Raw genomic sequence first — 9852 nt, 5'->3', positions numbered from 1 at the left:
TGTCTGTGTCTGTGTCTGTGTCTGTGTGTCTGTGTCTGTGTCTGTGTCTGTGTCTGTGTCTGTGTCTGTGTCTGTGTCTGTTCACATACAATGGACTTAGGATATAGAAGACCAAGAATGATATCAGGACCCTCCAGGGATCGCTCAGTGATCTGACTAGCAGTGAGCCAGTTGGCTTCACAGTCCTGCTAAGAGCCTAAACTATCTGAAATACAGTTGAGTAGAGTGGCAAACACCAGAGGCACCAGAGGCAGAGATTGGAGGATCCCTTGAGTCCTAGAGTTTGTTTAAGACCAGCCTGGGAAACATAACAGTATCCCATTCCCAAAGGAGAGGGAGGACGAGCAGGAAGAAAAGGAGGAGAAAGAAGAGGAGGCGTTGAGGAGAGAAGGGGCTAGAACAAGCAGTAAGTCTTTGATGATGCAAGCCCAGAGTCCTCACTCAGAATCCCAAAGCTTCTCAATAGAAAGAATGTGATCCCATGACGATCTTACCCATCATCTTCCTTGCCATGCAGTTGAAATAAATTGAATGCATTGATCCTCTCTGTATTTTTGTCTTTTAAGCAAAAGGCCTTACAGGGTCTGTCATGATGCTGTGTGCCTGTCCTCTCAGCCCTTGGTAGGCTTGAGAATTGAGACCAGCCTGGGAAAGGTAGAGAGATCCTGTCTTAAAAAGAAAACACTGCCAATGAACATAGGCCTGAATTATTTACCTGATTGATCAACTGAACAGAATTTCTCGGGTTGGGGATCTAGCTCAGTGGTAGAGCGCTTGCCTAGGAAGCGCAAGGCCCTGGGTTCGGTCCCCAGCTCCGAAAAAAAAAAGAACCAAAAAAAAAAAAAAAAAAAAAGAATTTCTCTGTGCAGCCCTGGCTGTCCTGGAACTCACAGGGATGGAATTACTGCCTCAGGAAATGCCCGTCTCCAGGGTCCTAGGGTTAAAGGTGTATGCACCCCTACAGGTCTGAATTTAAAAGATCTAACACAAGGAGGTCTAATAAGGTCTTCTACAAAATATACATAAAAAATATTGCCAGATCAGGTATGCATACAACTTTAATCCCAGCACTTAGGAAGCAGAGGAAGGCAGATCTCTGTGAGTTCAAGGTCAGCCTGGTTTAGAGTTCCAGGACAGCTAGGGTTCTGTTACACAGAGAAACCCTGTCTCCAGGGTTGGGGATTAAGCGCAGTGGTAGAGCGCTTGCCTAGCAAGCGCAAGGCCCTGGGTTCAGTCCTCAGCTCTGGAAAAAAGAAAAAAAAAAAAAAAGACAAAATAAAAAAAGAGAAACCCTGTCTCCAGAAAACAAAAAAATAAAAAAACAAAACAAATCAAAAGTCTTGCATGAGGATAAAAGCAGGTGAATCTTTGTCAGCTGGAGGCCAGCCTATTCTACATAGCAAGACCCTAACTCAAAAGGAAAATATTGCAAATTAACACAGACCTGAATTAATTAATATAATTAATATAATTTAATTAATTAATATATTTATTTATTTATTTATTTAGCAAGTTCCAGGACAGCCATGGCAGGGACCAGAAAGATGGTTTATCAGGTAAAGGTACTTGCTACCAAGCCTGATGACTTCAGTTGCGTTCAATTCCCAGGATCCACATGGTAAAAGGAGAAGCCAACTCTAACACGGTGTCCAACACTGTACATAAGCACCTACGAGAAGAGAGACACACAGAAACTAATTAACAACAACAAAGCCCTCAACCATATAGAGTGTGGTTCAGTAACACAGAAGAGAGAAGATAGATCTAAACTGCCAGCTTTTGTTTTAAAAAGCTAAAACTTTAAAAGCCTTTGTTTTAGTTAAAATGCCACCTATTGGGGAGGTGGAGGATAGCAGATCTCTGTGAGTCTGAGGCCAGGCAGTTACACATCGTGAGTTCCAGGACAGTCAGAGCTACACAGAGAAAAATGTCTGTAAATAAATTAATAAATATTTTTAATCCTTTGCTGTCTAGATTGTAAAATATTACACCTCACTTTATGCTTTTATATAGATACCTTTCTTAAATGGTCCTTTGGCCTCCATATACACACATACACAAAAGGTTTGCTGTTTTATTGATATAAAGAGGTGCTTATTCAGGTCTAAATATTAACCTAGGCTAATATCATGACCTCATCTCAAAACAAACCTTTAAAATTGAGAGCTAAGCAGTTTCCTGCCTCAATAGTCCCAGCTTCCCAGATACTCCGGAGCTGAGGCAGGAGGACTGCCTGAGTCTAGGAATTTGAGGCCAGTCTGGGCAACATAGCAATCCTATCTCAACAGCAGCAGCAGCAGAAGCGACAACCATCATGCATCAAGCCTGGGATCACGCTAAATTAAATAAACTAGACACAAAGGAAAAGTGCTCCATTATCCTGCTAATATAAGGTTCATGGAGTGGTCAAATTTATAGACATAAAAGAGAAGGATGGTTGCCAGGTGCTGGAAGGATTGGGGGTGGGCAGGAATTACTCACTGGGTAAAGAGTGTTAGCTAGGGATAATAGGAAGTCTGGGGGTAGATGTTGGTGTTTACTATCTGGGTTTTTATTGAGATTTTATTGAGTCTGTAAATCAAATTCCATAGAAAATTGACTATTTTGTTGTGTTGTTGGGGGGGTTGCTTTGGTTTTGGTTTGATTTGGTTTGTTTGGGGAGGGGGCGATTTGTTTTTCTGTTTTGTGTGTTTTGAGATAGGGTCTCATTATCCCAGGCTGGCTTCAAGCTTACTGTGTAACACCAACTTCAGTTTACAGAGTGTTGGGGATCAAACCCAGGGCCTAGTGAGGCAAGGCAAGCACTCTATCAACAAAACTCCATCCCTAGTGCCTGAATAACAGAAAGAAATCATATAGCATGAGTTTTTCTTTAAATCCATGTAACTGGACTATCTCCATTTATATAGATCTTGTTGTTGAAACAAGTCACACTTAGCTCAGGCTGGCCATGTATCTGAGGATGAGCTTCAACTCCTGATCCTCCTGCCTCCGGCCACCAAGTGCTGGGATTACAGGAACTCACCACCATCTAGCTTGTTCCTACTTTAAGGTCTTTTTATTAGAGTTTTGTGGTTTCCCTCAAGAAGAAAGTATTTAAGTTCTCATTTTGTTTTTTACTTAAGATTCCTCTATAAGGAAAGGTAATATCGGGGAACCATAATAGGCTAATGCAAACAGAACTTTCTTCTTTTCACACGTGCATGTATATATTGTGTTAGTGTGTGTGCACATGTATGTGTGTGTATGTGTGTGCATGTGTATGTGCATGCATGTGTGTGCATGTGTGTGTATGTGTGTGTGCACGCTCGAGTACGCTCTCGGGAGACTGACCGCAGCAGTCTTTGTCTTCACTAGCCTTAGCTAGCCAGCTTGCTCCAGTGTTTTCCCCTAATCTCCACCTCCCAAGCACTGGAACTTCAGGGGGTTACCACACCACCTGGCATTTATGTGAGTTCTAGGAGTCCTCAGTCTTGCTGCCTGCATGGCAAGCAGTTAGCTACTGAGCCATCTCCCCAGACCAATTTTTTTTTTGAAGATTTTATTTTATTCTAAGGGAGAGTCTCGTGTAACCCAAGTTTGCTTCAAAATCACTAGGTAGCAGAGAATGGCCTTGGATGTCTTTTTTTTTTTTAAATATATTTTATATGTATATGAGTGCTTCATCTGGAAATGCCTACACGCCAGAAGAGGGCATCAGATCCCATTACAGATAGTTGTGAGCTACCATGAGCTACCATGTATGTGGCTGCTGGGAACTGAACTCAGGATCTCTGAAAGAGAAGTCAGTGCTCTTAACTGCTAAGCCTTCTCTCCAGCCCCGGACTCTGAACTGCCCTTCTTCCCGCTTCCACTACTCAAGTGTTGAGATTACAAGCATGCACTACCATTCGGTTTATACGGTTTATACGGCGCCGAGAACTGAACCCAGGGCTTCAAGCATGCTAAGCAAGAACCCCACCAACTGAGCTACATCCTTGCCCTGGCACTATCGCTTTTTTTTTTTTTTGTTTTTGTTTTTTTTTTTTTTTTCTCTTTTTTCGGAGCTGGGGACCGAACCCAGGGCCTTGCGCTTGCTAGGCAAGTGCTCTACCACTGAGCTAAATCCCCAACCCCATGCACTATCGTTTTTAAAATGTAAGCTAACTAATTTACTTTGTGTGCATGGTAAGTTTGTGTCCACGAACATATATAAGAGTGCTCCCAGTCATGCCTTCTCATGCAGGGGACTCAGGAAGAAGGGTGTCCTGCTCTATTACTCTCTACCTTATTCCTTTGAGACTGGGCTTCTCACTAAACTTGAAGCCATCGGGGCTGGGCAGGGACTGGGGGTGGGGCCTGGTTAGGCGGCCAACTGAAGCTCTGTTTCTGTACCTAATGACCTCTGTGTAGAAACAGGAATGTTCTTTCCTTTCAGGCCTCTAGAGTTTGAGTCTCGAGTGTCTGAAGAGAACAACAGGTTGCTCACACTTTGTAGAATGGAGTGCTTCTCCGGATCCTGATGACGTCAGGGTTTGAGAAGCTGCTGCCCCTGGAATTGGATGCCCTTTCTGCCATGGGAGTCAACAGGGCAGTCTCCTTTCATCATTCTCTACACCCATGATCTAGAGTTTTAAACTTATTTCTTTATAGTTTGTGTATATTATACAAACAAAGCATTTTTGTGTGTGGAGAAAAAATTTTTTTGCCTTCTTTACTCCCTCAACACTGGTGCTATAGACACCTTTACCATGCCGAAGTTAACAAAACAAAGCTAAACTAAACCCAGGGTCTCACTATGTGGCATTCACAGGCCCAGAACTCACTAAATAGACCAGGCAGACCTAAATCTCACAGAGATCTATCTGCCCGCCTCTGCCTCAAGCCCTGGGATTAAGGTGTGCTCCATCCCAGCCGGCCCCATGTTGAGCTCTCTTTTTTGCATGTGTACTGGGAATTCAAACTCAGGACCTCAGACCTGCACAGGAAACCATATTCCCAACCCCAATAGAGCCTTTCCAATGTCCAATTTTAAGTTTTATTGCTAGTGTACAAGAAAGCAGTTAACTGGCTTTTCCATGTTACCTTTCATTGTATAACCTTAACACAGTTGTTCATTTGTACCAGGATTTTCAGTTGATTCAGTTTGGGAATTTTTTGCATAAACAATCGTGATCACCTATGAACTTACAGTTTTATTTGTTGCTTCCTAGTGGGTGTGTTTTGTTTCTTTTTCTTAGGTGATTGGATTACCTAAGGATTCTACTGTGGCACTGAATCAAGTGAAGAAGATAGAGTATTAGGGAAGCCCTAAGATCAATCACCAGGACCACTCTCACACACAAGCAGCGATGAGAGGCCACATCTTTGCCTCTTCCTGCCTTGATGGGAAAGCATCTGGTTTTTCATCAAGAAACTTTAAACTCACTACGACGATGCAAGCATACACATTCTGTTTAATCTTTAAATGTTTTTAGGTTAAAATTTTTTTAGGTTTATTTATTTTTTTCTTATTTTTATGTGCGTGCATCTGTTTGCCTGTATATATGTATACAATTTGTTCAATCGCACTGGTTAGCTCTGCTCTCCAATGCATCTTCAGTCTACGACTAACTACACTCTTAGTTCTACCGTAAACATTTCAATGTCTCTGTATATTCTTCAAAAATGTTAATTATCCCAGTGGAGCACACTGGTCACAGTCATCGCACATGGGCTACTTGGGAAAGTCCTGTCTTAGAAGAGAAAAACTGCGGGGTTGGGGATTTAGCTCAGTGGTAGAGTGCTTGCCTAGGAAGCGCAAGGCCCTGGGTTCGGTCCCCAGCTCCGAAAAAAAGAACCAAAAAAAAAAAAAAAAAGAGAGAGAAAAACTGCTATATTCATTAACGCACAGCAGCCATGGCTACTTACACAAAACCAGCACAAGAGCCACTCACCGTGATGGCACATGCCTTTAATCTAGCACCCGGGCAGGTCTCCATGAGTTCCTGGCCAGCTTGGTCTACGTAATGAGTTTCAGGACACCCAGAGCTACACAGTGAGACCCTGTCTCAAAAAGAAAGAAAGAAAGAAAGAAAGAAAGGAAGGAAGGAAGGAAGGAAGGAAGAAAGAAAGAAAGAAAGAAAGAAAGAAAGAAAGAAAGAAAGAAAGAAAAAAGGCCTACACACAATCAAACCAGTCAATATTCCAGCAAGACTGGGGGGAGTTGTTTTTTTTTTGTTTTGTTTTGTTTTTGGTTTTTTTTGTTGTTTTTTTTTTTGTTGGAGCTGGGGACCGAACCCAGGGCCTTCCGCTTCCTAGGTAAGCGCTCTACCACTGAGCTAAATCCCCAGCCCCCTGGGGGGAGCTGTTAATAGTTGATGATCTCTGGGGGAGAGCCAGTTTTCTTTAAGGGTGTGACCCTTCCTTGGTTGACCATTCTCCCACGGGTGATTCAACACCCACGAGTATATGGGCAGAACAAATTGGACTCAACAGATATCTGGGAACTCAAAGCCATCATGGTCTATATAGAAGGTTCTAGACTGGCTTGTCTCAAAAAAAAAAAAAAAAAGGCTGGGAAAGAAATGAGGCCAGAGTGTGGGGTGGAGCTCCGAGAAGTTAGGGGGAGGAATGTGGGATGAGATCAAATTTCCTCTTATGCATATGTGAAATCTTTTTTTTTTAAATAGCAGAATTTATTTCAAAAGAGGAAAAACAATTGAGTCATTATTAACTTCCAAACTTATTGGATCAAAAAATTACAAAAAAAATTTAGGTTCATGATGTGTTGAAAAATTACTACTGGACTAAGATACAATTAAACCATTATGACTTACAATCTTTTATTTATTTATTTATTTATTTATTTATTTATTTATTCTATAGAAGTACACCGTCTCTGTCTTCAGACACACCAGAAGAGGACAGAGGACATCAAAACTCATTACAGATAGCTGTGAGCCACCATGTGGTTGCTGAGATTTGAGCTCAGGACCTCTGGACCTCTCTTTTTTTTTTTTTTTTTGGTTCTTTTTTTTCGGAGCTGGGGACCGAATCCATGACTTATGATCTTAGCCACACCTTTTTTTTTTTTTTTTGAGAGAGAGAGAGAGAGAGAGAGAGAGAGACCCTCAAGCGTTAAACACACTAGGATACCACTGAGCTATGTCTGCATCCCCCAACCTCTCTCATATTTTGTTGTTGTTTAGTTTCATTTATTTTGGTTTCAATTTGGTTTGGCTTTCTTAAGGCAGGGTCTCATCTTGCTACGTCATCCTGACTAGCCAGAACTTGCTATTTAAACCAGTCCGACCTCTAACAGAGATCTGCCTGCCTCTGAGTGCTGAGATAATCAAGAGAAAGGGGTTTACGGTCGAACAAAGACTACTGAGAATTTTACTGTGTCTTTTGTTGACTTACGAGATGTGTTTTGATAGAAACACGCAGGCTCTCATGGAAACAAGAAAGACCAGTCTAAATCCAACCAAACTTTGGGGCGTCAGAGAGATTTTCCAGAGGATGTAGCTGGGCTTTAAATCAGACATGAGCTAAAGGGAGTACCATAGCAAACGGCGAGAGAGCACCTAGGAAAGCCCTAGGCTACACTGGATGCGGACAGCATGGTCCACGTGACGCTAAAGAGAAGTGTGCTGCATGAAGTCTCATGATGAGGGAGGAAACCGAGCCGAGTCAGAACAGTACTATAATACTACATCTGAGTATCGCTTACTGGACTCTTTCCCCTTCACATAAAAATAATGTTTATTCACTGGAAAGGCTGAGGCTGGACAGATGACAAATTCCAGGTTAACCTGGACTACACAACAAAACCCTATCAAAAAAAAAAAAAAAAAAAAAAAAGAAAGAAAGAAAAGAAAAGAAAAGAAAAAGAAAAACCAGCCAGTGTGGTGCACGTCGGTAATCCCAGCACCCATGAGGCTGAGGCAGGAAGAGCTCCAGGAGTTCCAGACCAGCCTGAACCATAGACTAAGAGCCTGTCCCAGAATATTTTTTAATTTAAGTTTATTGAGCACTGACTGTGTGTTAATCTCTGGTCTCAGTGCCTTACCTGTGGTAACTCTACCCTCATAATAATCCATAAATAGATTCTTATTATGCTTCTTGGGATTTTTGTTTGGTTTTATTTTGTTGTTGTTTTTGAGACTGGGTCTCACCATGTAGCTCTGGCTGGTCTGAATCACTGTGTAGACCACCCGCTTCTGCCTCCCAAGTGCTGGGATTAAAATTATTCACTATCGGCTGTCAGACCTCTGCCATTATGGGTCGCATGCAGGCTCCCGGGAAGGGCTGTCCGAGTCGGTGCTGCCCCACCGCCGTAGCGTTCCCACGTGGTTGAAGATGATGTCTGATGACTCGAAGGAACAAATTTACAAGTTAGCCAAGAAAGGTCAGATAGGTGTGGCCCTGAGGGTCTCACATGGTGTAGCACAGGTCCGTTTTGTGACTGGAAATAAAATCTGGAGAATCCTTAAGTCCAAAGGCCTTGCCCCTGATCTCCCTGAGGATCTCTACCATTTAAGCAAGCAGTTGCGAAAGAAAGAAAGAAAGAAAGAAAGAAAGAAAGAAAGAAAGAAAGAAAGAAAGGGAGAAAGAGAGAGAGAGAGAGAGAGAGAGAGAGAAAGAAAGAAAGAAAGAAAGAAAGAAAGAAAAAAGAAAGAAAGCAGTTGCTGCCCGAAAGCACCTTTAGAAGAACAGAAAGGATAAGAATGTTAAATCCCGCCTGATTCCAATAGAGAGCAGGATTCACCTCTCGCTACTATAAGATTAAGCGGGTCCTCCCACCCAATTGGAATTACGCTTCGTCCGCAGCCTCTGCTCTCAGGGCATAAATGCTGTTGTGTACACAAGCAATAAAATCACTTTGAGTAAGTTTAAAAAAAATGCACCAACACACATTCGTTGTGTACTATTTCTTATGTAGCAGGAAACTGTAGTGCAGAATTGAGTGGGTCAGACAGGGCCTTGTAGTGAAACTGAACAAAACAGTTTAGGTGCCTTGCTGAGCAGGTGATGCAGGCCTGAGGCAAGGGGAATTGCCACAAGTTCAAGGCCAGCTTGTACTACATATCAAGTTCATCAGTAGCATAATGAATCCCTGCTTTAAAATAAAAGTAAAGAGCTGGAGAGATGGCTCAGCGGTTAAGAGCACTGACTACTCTTCCAGAGGTCCTGAGTTCAATTCCCAGCAACCACATAGTGGCTCACAAAAATCTGTAATGGGATCCGATGCCCTCTTCTGGTGTGTCTGAAGACAGCTGCAGTGTACTTAAATAAATAAATAAATAAATAAATAAATAAATAAATAAATAAATGCAAAAAAGAGAATGGGACATATTGCCCAGTGGTAGAGCACTTTCTTAGCATGCACAAAACCTAGGTTTGATCTCTAGTACTGCCAAAGACATTAAATTCGTAGGTCCCAAACTCAATCTATCTCCCATATCCAGTGTCATGTAGCCCCAGCCGACTTCAAATTCCCTGTGTAGTCAAGTATGACCTCAAACTTCTGTTCCTCTTGATTCTACCCCCAAAGTGCTCCGATCAAGAAGCACCTGGCAACTTGGGTTGGTTTTGGGGTCTTTGAAATGGAGTCTTGCTCTGTAGCCATTGTGGCTTTCAATTATGTAAACTAGGCTATCCTTAAACTCAGCAATCCTCCTGTTCCAGCCTCCCAAATGCAGGACTGATACGCATGAGCCACCCCACGATCAACTAAGTTTACCTGAAATAGATATCATTAAGATTATTCTTATGTGGTTGGGGGATTTAGCTCAGTGGTAGAGTGGTCCTCAGCTCCGAAAAAAAAAAAAGACAAAAAAAAAAGATTATTCTTATGTGTGTATGGTTTTGGTCAAAGTGTAATACGCTGCT

The 9852-nt window shown here is 42.3% G+C and overlaps 1 pseudogene; it reads left to right on the top strand.

The window, feature by feature from the left end:
- The first annotated feature begins 8239 nt into the window (after positions 1–8239).
- Positions 8240–8810, top strand: LOC108352828 (40S ribosomal protein S13 pseudogene; annotated as a pseudogene).
- The last annotated feature ends 1042 nt before the right edge of the window (positions 8811–9852 follow it).

Source organism: Rattus norvegicus, chromosome 14 (assembly GCF_036323735.1).
Source record: "Rattus norvegicus strain BN/NHsdMcwi chromosome 14, GRCr8, whole genome shotgun sequence".
Classification (NCBI taxonomy): domain Eukaryota; kingdom Metazoa; phylum Chordata; class Mammalia; order Rodentia; family Muridae; genus Rattus; species Rattus norvegicus.
This window is presented reverse-complemented; position numbering and strand designations above follow the sequence as displayed.